The sequence below is a fragment of the Ptychodera flava genome, chromosome 20 (genome assembly GCF_041260155.1).
Source record: "Ptychodera flava strain L36383 chromosome 20, AS_Pfla_20210202, whole genome shotgun sequence".
In the NCBI taxonomy this organism is placed as follows: domain Eukaryota; kingdom Metazoa; phylum Hemichordata; class Enteropneusta; family Ptychoderidae; genus Ptychodera; species Ptychodera flava.
The window spans coordinates 25,971,263-25,984,762 of NC_091947.1; the positions used below are offsets into that span (position 1 = coordinate 25,971,263).

The 13,500-nt window shown below is 38.2% G+C and overlaps 1 long non-coding RNA gene across 4 annotated transcripts in view; it reads left to right on the forward strand.

The window, feature by feature from the left end:
- LOC139120422 (uncharacterized) overlaps positions 1 to 6,858 on the forward strand; it is a 32,749-nt gene extending 25,891 nt beyond the window's left edge. For 3 of the 4 annotated variants that reach the window (XR_011549093.1, XR_011549092.1, XR_011549091.1), the window contains exons 6-8: positions 19 to 152; positions 1,444 to 1,536; positions 3,425 to 6,858. This is a non-coding gene — a long non-coding RNA (uncharacterized lncRNA). The remainder of the gene's footprint in view (positions 1 to 18; positions 153 to 1,443; positions 1,537 to 3,424) is intronic. The other variant, XR_011549094.1, reaches the window with a different exon arrangement.
- Positions 6,859 to 13,500: the final 6,642 nt, after the last annotated feature.

Below are 13,500 nucleotides of genomic sequence, written 5' to 3' on the forward strand. Positions count from 1 at the left end.
TTCCTCATCTTTTTGCAGATTAACATGAAAGCAGATATTTTAATCGAAAGTTTGGCAGGGAATGTTGGCAGAGATGAAGTAATAAGAAGGCTTAGACATCACCATCGTGATTCCAATCAAGTGTTTTATGATTTGTCAGCTATAAGTGGCAAGTAAGCAAAACATATACATACATATTTTTTTAGCTACTATAGACTAATAGTCTATAGAAGCTATTGGGATGGGTATCCGTCCGGCATCCATTGTCAGTCTGTATGTATGTATGTATGTATGTATGTCTGTTTGTGAGGATGTCCGTCCACTCAAATATCTGGGGAACTGTAGTACTTACAGACTTGATATTTCCTGTGTTGATGAACATATGATTCTGACAAAATATTTTTTAGTTTTAGCTCATATTCGGTTTTGTATATAAATACCAAAAAGAGCTTACATGATAAGTCGGTGGCGTCTGTCTGTCTGTATGTATGTATGTGGAAATGTATGTGCGGATGTATGTCCGTCACACACAAAGGCTACCATACCGCCAAAGCTACCATCTCAGTATTTGGTGTACAGGTAGATGCAGGGGTTGAGATGCGATGTTGTTCAAATGAACACGTCAGTGTCAAAAATGTGCAAATGAGGTAAGAAAAAGGGAAATTCTGCAAATGTGCAGGAGTGATGGCATGCCACTTAAAGACAGGCTAACTCCACTGACCTTGAGTCATATCCTGTCATTGTTTATGATATGTTACATATTAACAGACCTGCTCAAACCATAGACAAGAGAGGGGGTAGACTGTCTATGCTCAAACTAAGAGGGGCTAGCTGTTTCTGCTATGCATGTTGCTAAAGTTGACCTCCAGTACCTCAAGTTTCAGACCTTATTTACTTTTGTTATTCTTGTTTTTCTGGTTTAAATACTTCTTGTTGTTTTCCTGGTTGTACTGTGCAGAAATCATTGTCATAACATCAACGTAGAATTATCCTGCACTGAACAGATAGAAGCAACATATATTGTTGATCTTTGGTACCCAAACTGGTATATACCAATTCTGATCAAATTTGAGCGACACCGTATAATTGCGGTATTTTTTAATATTGTTGAAAATATGCAAATTAGCTCCAAAAAAGTCACACAGTGCTTTCAAAACAGTCACAACAGTCATATACCCAGTATCAACACTCACAGTACCAGCTACCAGCATCGACATGTATGTCAAAGAAAGTTTATTTTCACACTCCTCATATGATGCAAGTTTTGCAAAGATGACTACGTGGTAGACTTTACCAGTTCAAACCTCTTGTATGTGTCCAACTAAAGTTATGCTGAGTATGACACTTGGTTGAAATTGGACTCTTAGTCTCAGTAAAATAGACAGTGAGATACTGTACAACATACAATTGAAAAATGAAGAATAATCATCAAAAACATTGACATTTGCCAATTTTATATTCCAGATGAAAACCACGATGAAGCGACAAATTCAGTTCAAGATGTGATGGGTTCTACATCCATGGCATCAACATCAACATACCATGGACCTACAAGTGGTAAGCTAAATGATTCATTTCCCTGTACACAAAGTACAGCGTAACAGTAATAATATCTGTTATCATATACCTAGATTCACGTGCCTATATAAAGCTTCGTGAGAAAGCACCCTCACATCCATGCATTTTTTTAACGTATCACGCCCCAGCCCAGTGCCCAAATTTGGATGAACGCGTTGAATTCTGCACGTCCAAATATGGGCAATCGTGTTCACTGTTGAACTATATGAACTGCTTCAATACTTGTTACAACGCGTGTGCTATCAAGGAATGTTATATTTGTACATAAAGTCAAAGCGAGATTAGGAAAACGTCTGCTCGCTAAGATTGTATAGTGGCGACAGTGGAGTCGGGCTGGTGACATTTAATATTTCTAAAGTCAAGTGAAATCCATCGTAGGCCTATCCTAAGTGCGTGCCAAATGACACTAATTTACATCACGCATTTGTCCTTCTTTAATACACCTTGATTACAACCTGGATCTCTGTTGCTCATGTATGAAGCTTTGCGTGTTCTTCTGCAGGTAAACAAATAATGTCATTATGTAAGTAAATAAACTATGTGAAGAGGCCATTGCTTTTCTGAAAAATTGACACAAATGGCAATGAATATTTGATATCGCACAAATTTTTACCGCTGAACAAATCTTAATATTATGTTAAGTACATATTTATCATTCCATACGGTATATGATAAAACCTTTACGGCCCAGATACAAGTTTTGCAGACCATAGTACTCACACGGCATATGGGCCCTCACACTCGAGCCCTTCCGCCTTACGACCTTGGCGTGCTAAACTTGTATCAGGGCGGTAAAGATTATTACTTATGGTCCATGCATCCTTCAATCATCAGACAAATGAAGTTAAAGGATCCTTACCCCACTTTCTTTTAAATCTTTGGGACATACCATTCTATTTGTATGTGGTGTTAAACTTTGATTAATATTTGTTTTGGTGGCGACATTTTGAAACCAACTCAGATTGTTTGTTTAACAGCAAAGATTTCTCAGTATTGATAATGTGCAGCTTTTCTGATATGCAGAGATTGCATCGCTTGCTTATGTTAGAGTAGCTCGTCAATAATTGACCATGAAATGTGATGAAATGTCTGTCTGTGTGCCTGTATATGTGTATGTATGTCTGTATGTATGTGTCTGTATGTATGTATATACGTATGTATGTACTATCTGTCTGTCTATCTATCTGTCAGTCTGTCTGCAGTTACGCATTTAGGTATTTACCCATTTCAACAACGTATGTCTGTAAGTATGTCTGTGTGTATGTATGTATGTATGTATGTATGTATGTATGTATGTATGTATGTATGTATGTATGTATGCATGTATCAAAACCTCAAAACCACAGCACCTGCCATCTTATTCTTCTGTGTACAGGTGGGCCCTGGGGTGGAGATTTGAATTTGGTAAAATATCAAAATGTCAATGTCAAAAATTTTGCTAATGAGTCAAATAAAAGTAAAATCCTGCAAAGTGCTGAAGCTCCGTAACTACTGGCCAGATTTGGCTGAAACTTGGTATGCATGTACCTAAGGGTAACCTTAGTTGTGAGTCTTATAATTTGTATTTTTTAGGCAAATTTCCCAATTTTGGTAAAAAAAACCATTTTATCTGAAATTGCTTGTCCACTTCTTTTGAAAGTTGGTATGAATGTTCACAGGGGTAAACCTTGGTAAGTATGTCCAATTGCAAATTGTGACAAACCATGAAATGTAATCATGTAATCAAAGTAGCCATTAACAACCGGGGCTGCGTCATCAACGATTACTTGTCACTCAGGACAGTCAATTTAGGATCATGATCAGTAGGAATAGTTTAGATCATGCAAATGTTATGTAATCAAAGTTACTTGTCTTTTTCTTTCTTCAGACACTGCAAAACACACACCTTCTGCTATGACACCCCTGGAAACACTGAAGAATGGAGGAAAACAACTATCAGTGGGCATGCTAGACCACCAAAGATATACTACATCCAAGATGCCAAGTCACCATTTCAACAAATGTTTGGCATTTTGAGAAGAAAGTTGATCTTTTCATTCATCCATCTGTAACATTAATTTCTGGTATTAGGAAGAGGCTGCAGTGGATGTTTGGGATCCATCCAGAGAGTTCTTCCACCTGACATTTCAAACACTGACAAGAAACACAGAGGAACCTTTGTATGAGGGAAAAATGGAACATCTGTTACAAGTACTAAAACAATCAGTTATAAGTCAGGAACTTTTTGAACTTGTTGGTAAAGCAATTGCACATGGATTAAAACTGATATGACACCAATGTCTTGCAATTACATGTAACACATGCATTTGCACTCTATTTTTTCATGTTTAGTTACATTGTTGCAAACTTAAATGCTGAACTTTTGTTTCATGTCACTTCTGAAGAATGCTGCTAAATTGTGCGGAAAGATTCTGTGTTATATCCCCACGGATACTGTCCAGGGGGACTTATAGTTTTGGTCGTGTGCGTGCGTGCATCCGTTCATGGAGATGTCTCAGAGACGTCTGGAGCGATTTCATTCAAACTTGGTACACGGGTTACTCCTTATGTCAGGCATATGCACATCAAATTGTTTTGCGATCTGACAAAATATGGCCGGGTGATGGTCATTTTATTGAGAAAGTGGGGACTATGTCATTGACAATGACTTTTTGAAAAAGAGCTCTATTTCTAAAGCGAATGCACTAAATTTGATGAAACTTTGTGAAGATGAAACTTTGTGAAGATGTTTGTCACACAGAGCTCTGATAGCACACAGTCAGTATTGCATCAATTAATTGCTAATTTGCATATTTGATGAACTTTTGTAATTAGGGTGATATGTATAGAAATACTGCAGCAAATTTGATGAAACTTGGTATAGATCTTTAGCACACAGTGTCATATAAGTTTGCAAAGACACTTTGTGGTGTCATTCAAATTAATTGCTATTTTGCATATTTAATGAACTTTCCTAATTAGGGGCTTTGTCCAGAAATACTGCATCAGATTTGATGAAACATGATACAGATGTTGATCTTCCAGTACTGTAATACTGTGAGAAGTCATTAAGCAGTATCAAGTCAATTGATTGCTATGTTGCATATTTAATGAATTTTCATAATTAGTTGATATGTCTAGAAATGCTGTATCAAATTCGTGTGTTACAGATGTCGATCTGCCAGTAGGGTTATGTCATGCAAATATATGTAGAAGTATCATGTCAATTAAATTTGCATTTGAGGTGCATAAAATTTTTTAATTAATCACACAGGTGATTCCTAAGAAAGTGAATTTTCAGAATGGAGAAAATTGCCTAAAAATTTAAAACATTTGTAGTTTCATTGCAATTTGAGCAAATCTGGCTCAAATCACCCCTGAGGTTATAGACACTAAATGTCGAGGCTATTTGAGCAGGTTTCGAAATCTCTCTTTATATTTACTATTTTTGCAGTTTGTACAGCTCATTTGCATATCTCCAATGCTACACAAAAATAATCTGTCCCAGTCCCCTTACATACCTTCACAGCAACTATCAGAGTAATGAATACAGCACTTTTCAACTTTCACAGTTGATGGACAGACAGACAGCATACCAATATAACTACGACAGATACTGTACCTACAATATGTTACCTTGTCACATATTCACAGAGTAGTAGCTAAAATTCATAGATTTGTAGGCAAAAAGCTAAGGGTAAAGTCCTACTGGTGTTCAAATACAGTGTTCTTTGTTCATGAAACCTCCAAAAAACATGTGCATGTGTGAATGCAAATCCAAGAATGTAATTACTCGGGCCTTGTGATAAGTCTAGTAAATCATACACTTTATACTATCCCTATTCTTAGCATTTTGTGGTAAAGAGCAAACATATATTTGAACCATATCTGATACAAAGAAATTGCAAACATCTACCAATTCACACATGTTGCTAGGTTTTTAGTGATTGACAGTTTATGGCATTACATTCTCTGTGCTTCGTATGCTTGCAGAACAAGACTGATGAGGTTTTCCCCTTGAATAAGTTAAGCCTGGTTTAAAATCACTACACATGTCAAACTTATTAAGTCCATATCACTGGGTATAAGTGTGGCCCATACTGCCACCAGAGTTGGGGGTGTATGGGTCCCACCACAAGTTTCTTGTTGTTGTTGTTTATTTTGATAGTTTGGAGTATGATATGTATTGCCAATGAAGATTTATACCATCAACCAAAAGGGTCTTGGTCTTATGAAACTGGTTTTCTGAAGATTTCTTGTTGAGGTTGTTCTCTTCACTCTGTGACACTGTATCATTAACCCTAGTTTCCTCTATACAGGCTATAACTGCATGCATAGTGTCATGTATTTGTCCTGTGATAATCTCATGCTGTTTCATCATGAGTGTGACTGCCTATTGCACTAAGGAAAGCAAGCAAGTTGTAAGTTGCTAATCTGTGGCTGCTGTCATTAGATTATCACCATTGCTAGTGCGTTTATTGTTGACAAAAGACCAAGATGCCAAAAAATCAGTAGATAAAAGTTTTGTTGGCAATGTACACATCATACTCATATTATATACGACAACTTATATAAATAAATTAAAGCTGCAAGCTGCGTTGGCAGGCCCAGGCAGTTGCCATGGTTTCAGATGCTTGCAATGATGATACTATGAGCAAAGTTTTAAATGGTTTTTGGTTTTTCTAAAGATGAATTCTGAACACCATGTCATGGTTATTTAGATTTCGCTGGTAATGGTAGGTGTAACGCAAAACCCAACTGGTTGCCAAACAATGTAACCGATGTAAATGCCTTTGCCAACTTGAAAGTGCTCAAAGTAAGGATGACACAAGGAAACTCAGTTCACTTAGGACAAAGATTTTTAAAGATTAAATTTGGATTTCAATATCAGTGCAGCAAACAAAGTCTGGGAAAGAGAGACTAACCACTTAGTATATCTAAAGAAAGACAATACCACACTTTACAATTTTATGATAAGTACACACAAGCCAAATTTACTGCATGTAAAGTGTGTGATTTTTAACTGTCATAATTTTGATACCATGACACAGCACTCAATTTTAAAATATACAAGAAATACTTGACATTTAACCATCTATTGCACTGGTCAGAATTTTTTCACCCATTGGAACAGTACAGTATGACTTCATGTAGTCATGTTTGTTATTTGCTACACAATGATACATGAAAGACTATGTTTATAGATCTACACTGAGGTAGAGTCACAAATGCCATCTGTATGAGTACTTGTATGAGTATTGTGAAAATTGAATGAAGTTCAAGCGATTGTTAATAAATGCATATATTTATTGTTATTGTAAATGTGTGGTACTGTTCTTCCAAGTCTTAATAACTGTGGCTATCCACCCTTTGTAAAATATATAGCAAAAATACTATGCATGGATCAGACAGAGTGCTGTCACTTGCACATCAATTAATACTTTATTCGCTGTGTACACAACAGGTACAATCAATGTCTCATTAGAGATGGTCCCAAACATTGCTCCTTGTTCAAATATGCCAGGCGCTTTTTTCACATCAAAATTCATAGACTGCATACTGGTCATGTTAATTCACTTAATGAACTACACAAAATTTTCATCGCTTGAATACAGTAAGCTACCTTTACAAACAACAGTGACCATCACTGTTAATATCAGCCACAAACAACAGGAGGATAATATGTAAGTTGTTCACATCTAAGGGCAGCACGTATCATGCTTCAGTTTTCCTGCAAACACACACATATGCCATCAAATGTCACGTGCAGCCCTCAAAACATTTTGATTACACAGTTGGTACTTGATCCTCAGTAATGCTGAACGAGGGCCGTCCTCGGGAATTTGCTGGTTTCAATAATGGTACTCAGGCTTCAAAAACATCATTCACAGAGCTAGCCAGAACATCGATGGCGCCAATGACAAGCTGAACAGGGCTGACAACATCGTCGTCGATTATTCCAAAAGCATTCGAGTTAGAAAGAAGACGATGGACATTCACACATTTTCTTTGGAAGAAATCGTGAAACTGATCATCCATACGTTATGAATTGAGATCGAGAAGTAAAGATTGAATGCTCTACTACCTACCTCCATGCTCGAGCGTATATGGCGATTTATAAAATCAGAGTTCAACGGATTGCTTGATTTTGACATTTGGCATATATGTATACTCTGAGTAACTGGTGTCCTTGCTAGCTTACCACAGAAGGGCACACAAGCACTTCTCTGATGCTCGTTCGTAATACCATAGACCCTTCATGGAGCTCAAGAGACCGTAGGATCGTAATCCAAAACTCTTATTCGAGGCCGACCATGTTTGCGAATACACCGGTGCATTGTGGATATGAGATGACCCCCTAGTTTGCTGGAAAAGGTAGCCTATTCAAAGCTTCTACTCCTCATGTCGGCATTCTGCATCGCATAATGGCATGTCCGCATTTCGCATCGCATAATGGCATGTCTGCATTTCGCATCGCATAATGGCATGTCTGCATTTTGCATCGCATAATGGCATGTCTGCATTTCGCATCGCATAATGGCATGTCCGCATTTCGCATCGCATAATGGCATGTCTGCATTTTGCATCGCATAATGGCATGTCCGCATTTTGCATCGCATGTCTGCATTTTGCATCGCATAATGGCATGTCTGCATTTCGCATCGCATAATGGCATGTCTGCATTTTGCATCGCATAATGGCATGTCTGCATTTTGCATCGCATAATGGCATGTCTGCATTTCGCATCGCATAATGGCATATCTGCATTTCGCATCGCATAATGGCATGTCTGCATTTTGCATCGCATAATGGCATATTTCGCATTTGCATCTCATCATGGCATGTCGTAATTGTGAAAGGCATGTCGTAATTACAAATGTCATAGCTTAATTTTGGCAGGCATTCAACGCCATAATGCAGGAATAAGAGCTTGCCTAGTATTGCCTTAGAGCAAAAGGACAAATAAAATCCCTGTAAATTAATCCATGTACGTATGACGTTATCGTCTTCGTGTTTTGCAACCTAGTGAACTGACCACTTTTGCTTGAATCAATTCCCGAGGAATCAGTATGCCTTGTCTGTGCCATCTCCTCTGTATGTCTTTGCCCTGTAGCTATAGCTGACTAAGTCTATCATTACGCCATTACCTAATTCCTGTATTACTGCGAACGTCAAAATGAACCGGAGATCAACTTTGATAAGTCCCTATCAATTTCCCTCGCAATCTTCCAATGTCCCTTGGAAAACACCGAGGTACTTTGGGTTAGTGTTGCCGATAAACAGGCCAATAAACATACAAGGTGCCTGCTGTGTTACCGCCATTCGATCTCCCTTTTATTTCTGGCTCCCTTTCCGGAAGAAACCATTTTGAAGCCCAAAGTGGTTGACAAGAAATGAAATAAAGCATGCGATTTTAAGACCTTTAATTGTAATATTAATTTGAAACTCGATTTTTCACAGAACTTGTTTTGCATTGTTACGTGCGTTGATCCTGTTATCGTGAAGTATTTCCCGTATGCAGTCATGTCACATGACATACTTTACCCAAACTTGAATAGTACATTCCATGCACTGTGGGCAAAATGGCCTCTATATTGTTCACTCAAAGTGTGACAATTTTTTGCCGCACATACGCTGAATGAGCGTAAAGAGAGCCAAATCAAGCTTCCGCGTAATGTTGAAAACTTCGCCAAATTTCCTAGCCGCACAGCTAAATATTCAGGAAAGAGATGCAAATTCCATTTCCTCATATGTTCCTCTGTCCATTATGATATTTTGGCAATAATTTGATGAAGGGGTTCTTAAAATACCGAAGCGAAAATACTCTATGAAAAAATAGGTGAAAACACGGCCAACAGCTTAAACGATCGTAAACTCGTCATTTCATAAAATTTAGAGGGAAATTTACAAAACTAAAACCATTCAGTTTAAGTTGACATTCATGAGATGCTTAATCTCAAATATTTTGAAAAATAACAGCGAAATAAAAAATTTGGTCCGGCGGGTTTTTCAGATGTATTTTTCATTTTACGATGTGCCGAATAAGCTCGATTCCCATAGAAAAAAATGGCGTCTATGCGCGTCTGATCGACCGAACGGATTGCACACTTCTCGCCGGTTCAAATTTGTCAATTCTGAACCATTGATAATGAAAATTGGCACGGTGATCCTTTGACTTATAAGCACAAATCATATCGCTTTAGATTTTTGAATTTCTTCGTAAAATTTGTTTTATTGCCATTCTATTCATTCTGATCACTAAAATATACTGTTGCCGTCAACAATATGGCGATCTGACGGCGTTTACATGTGCAGAACAAGGGTCTGAAATTGACGCAAATTAATGAGCAAGTGTCTCCTAAATTGTACAGATCAAATACCTGTCAGGTTGTTGTCTTTTATACAAAATTTGGGTGAATATGAACCATGAACATCACATTAAATTGGTAAAAATAACGCGAAACGGAAGCGAGCTGGTGTAGAGTCTCCACTGTGAACGTGTAGTGAACGTTATCGATCGATATTCTTTTGTTGCGAATTGATACAATGTTGTGTTGCATACCCGCGGATCGCATGGCGCCAAACTTGTCCAAAGAGCGCCAAAATATGCTGAGACATAAAAGTATCACCAAAACTACACAAATTGTCTTCGATTCAATTTGAGTTGAAGAAAACAACAGATACGTTGATTTTGTGGTACATAAGTCAATATATACGGGCTGCCATGGAAAAATTCATGACGTAACCTGAAAATACGAGCGACAGGCGAGCAGATTTCGATCGATATTTTATTGAAATGAAATTGATACAATGTTCGCTGTCGTCACTAGCAACCAGCCAAAAGCGTTGTCCGGCGGGGGCGCTGTACTGAACAATTTAGGGCCCTTTTTGCCCATAGTGATTGGAGCTTGCAAAGTAAACAAATGTCAGTGTGAGAGCACATGGATGGGCAATGGCAATGTTTCAAGTACGTTGAGTTCCATGGTAAAATTAGAAACATTCACACGGAACGACTGAGATACAGCCAGTTGGTATATCTAGTGACAGACAATGTTGTTGTACTGAGTGAGGCCCTGATTTGACTCTCGGCCGGCCGGTGAACTTGTGGAAATGCCCAGTTCTCCGGTATTTCATTATGACATCGTTCACAGTGCTGAGCATGCGATGCATTTCTGTGGCGATACTGGTTTGGGAAACGCCTGTCAACCATTTTTCTATGATGCTCTTTCTTGCCTAAAAATCCATTGTAAGGCAAATTGACGTCGACAGAGAAAAAAATATTCTGAGTCTCACGATTTTATGAACTGGCATACACTGATTACATCAGGGTCTCTCTATACTGGCCCTAATGCAGTGCACATACTGATCGGCAACCATAGATAAGACAGCAAAACTCAGCCAAAATTTCCGAGATTAACAGACACAGTGTTGTATATCGCTGTTTTAAATCAAACTGATTACACAATCTCTGGATACAGAAATGGCATTTTGGTGAAATTTCAGCATCAAAAAAATCCTAAAACTTGACATGAGGACGTCATGTGCCGATCAACATCATAGTGCATGTGTGAACTGGCATTTATTGACTCATGCCATGGACTACATAGAGAGTAGAGAAACTGTCGATGATTGACTGCACGGAAAAGCAGTCTGCATCTTGTGAAAACAACAACATAGCAGTGAAAATTGTAATAGTCACCAGTAAAACTCTTCACAGATGAAAGGATAATTGCTTCAAACTAATAAACTTCATGTTCAGAGGATGAAAACTAACACTCAACTAACGTCGTGGTTCGTGAATGAAAATAAACAATGGCGGACGTTACTGTGTAATGAACTATACTATTTAGGTGACGGGGGTGGGCAGGGTCAAAGGATCAAGAAAGTACTGGAAAAACGTGTCATTTTCCTAACGATTCTGTCTCGGGAACTCCAGCGTTTCCATTGTTTTGTGGTATATAACAAGTGTGCCATGAGCTTCGTTGAATACACTGATATCAAACAGCCATAGCTGTAAACTGGCGCAAAATGGTTTGATCCATGCAGAAGCTTGCATAGGGAGATCGAATGGAGATAGCACAGCAGGCGCAGTGTATGTTTATGACCAAAGTACCTCGGTGTTTTCCAAGGGGTATTGGAAGATTGCGAGGGAAATTGATAGGGGCTTATCAAAGTTGGTCTCCGGTTCATTTTGACGTTCGCAATAAAGGACAAAGTCCCTCTTTTTCACCTCTTAGTAATATCTGAGGATAACGTGGAATACTTGTATGAGGTCACTCAGCGTACGGAATGACGACGGTATACATAAGTGTCAAAAATTACCTTTTACCGAATGCAAACAGATGATTTCGTTTGTTACCGCTGGACAAAAATGGATTTTCCCTATGCCGACATGCTTTCCCGTAGCAAGTAAACATTACCATAATGTAATTTAAAGCTGCTGTCCTTATCTATATGGAAGACACTTTGCCAATTACAGTAAGATTTCATTACAAAAACTTGCATGCATGAGGTCCAAACCTTATTTATGTTCAGCCATGCATGGTGAAAGCTGTGCACGGAATATTTGGTCCAAACATTAATGTTTCACTGAATGACTTGTCTGGTTGCAAGCATATAGTTGACTTTGTGCACAGTTGACCTGTATTTCAGCATTGTCAAGGAGTCAAACAAGACAAACTACTTTTCATATCAAGCAAAATTCAAACGGAGAGTGACCGTGTCCCTGTCACCCCTTGTTGTTTGTTTTCTCCACTGTAAAAGACTGCAAACAATCATCTATCAATGTAGCATCTGGCATGTTCATGTTTTACAATTAAGGTATATGTAATTTGGTTAAGGTGACATGATTGATAACACGAAACCCAATGGAGTAGTCAAAATCACAAACACGAAACCTTGATACTTTGTACTCACGTCCCTATGTGAGAACACCATAGGATCGTCGTTTTACATATCCTGCAACACGAGTGAAATATATCTCCGCTTCATGAATACACATTTGTTGGTTTGCTGTCCCTCGTGGGTGGAGGAACTGTGATTTATTTTATGAATGGGAGACCGCATACTGTGAAATCGAAACTATATCTTGTTTAGGACAGTCAATGTTTCATATACTTGTATTGTCGTTATTTCTTCCTGTGCCGGTACAGTTGAAAGTTTGAGTCTGTTAACAAGTCAGGACTATGTTTATGTAAAATGTCTGTACATGGTATATATTTTCGGGTGGGGGTTATCAGGATGTCTCATTTTCTGGTCTGAGCATTTATTTTTTTTTGAAATGTATATTCAATCCTTTAATATGTGTGAGGAAATAATTAGAATGTCTCCGTTTTATGGCAACACTTACGTATCTCTGTTAGGTATTTCTTCTTTCGACAGTTTCTTGCACATAAGTTAAATTTAAACTCCTCGTTAATTTTTTCCCGAGCTGCTAATCTTAATGCATATCGTCTACGAAAACTTTGATCAAACGATAGTGGATCCGCTGGATTGTTTTGTTCACCTCTTTCAAAAATTCCTCCAGAGAGTTTCACGCGTATGCTTGACCGCGTATGGTTTGATCTCATATAGTTAGACCAGATGCCAAGATTTCATAACAGAGTGCGTGACCATTCAGCGGCTGCACAGGAATTTTATTTGCACTCATCCAGTCACGACTTGATGGGCTTGCCCTCATTGTTATAATTGCCCTCTGGAGCTTTTAACATGTATTCGTCCGTGGATTTAGTTACTCAGTAAACTCACACTGCGAATAGTGTTGGCTGGAATATTTTCCATATGAAAATAGACATTACCTAAGACGGTTTCGAACAATAAGTAGTCATTGAAAGTTGCTTTTACAACTTGCTTCACGATTTGTCTGAAGTTCACGGTTGTATGACGGAGAGTTCTGTGTATTTGTTCCTTCTCATTTGAAAATTGCGGTCTACAGGTTTGCGATTACTGCCTGATCCGTTTGCA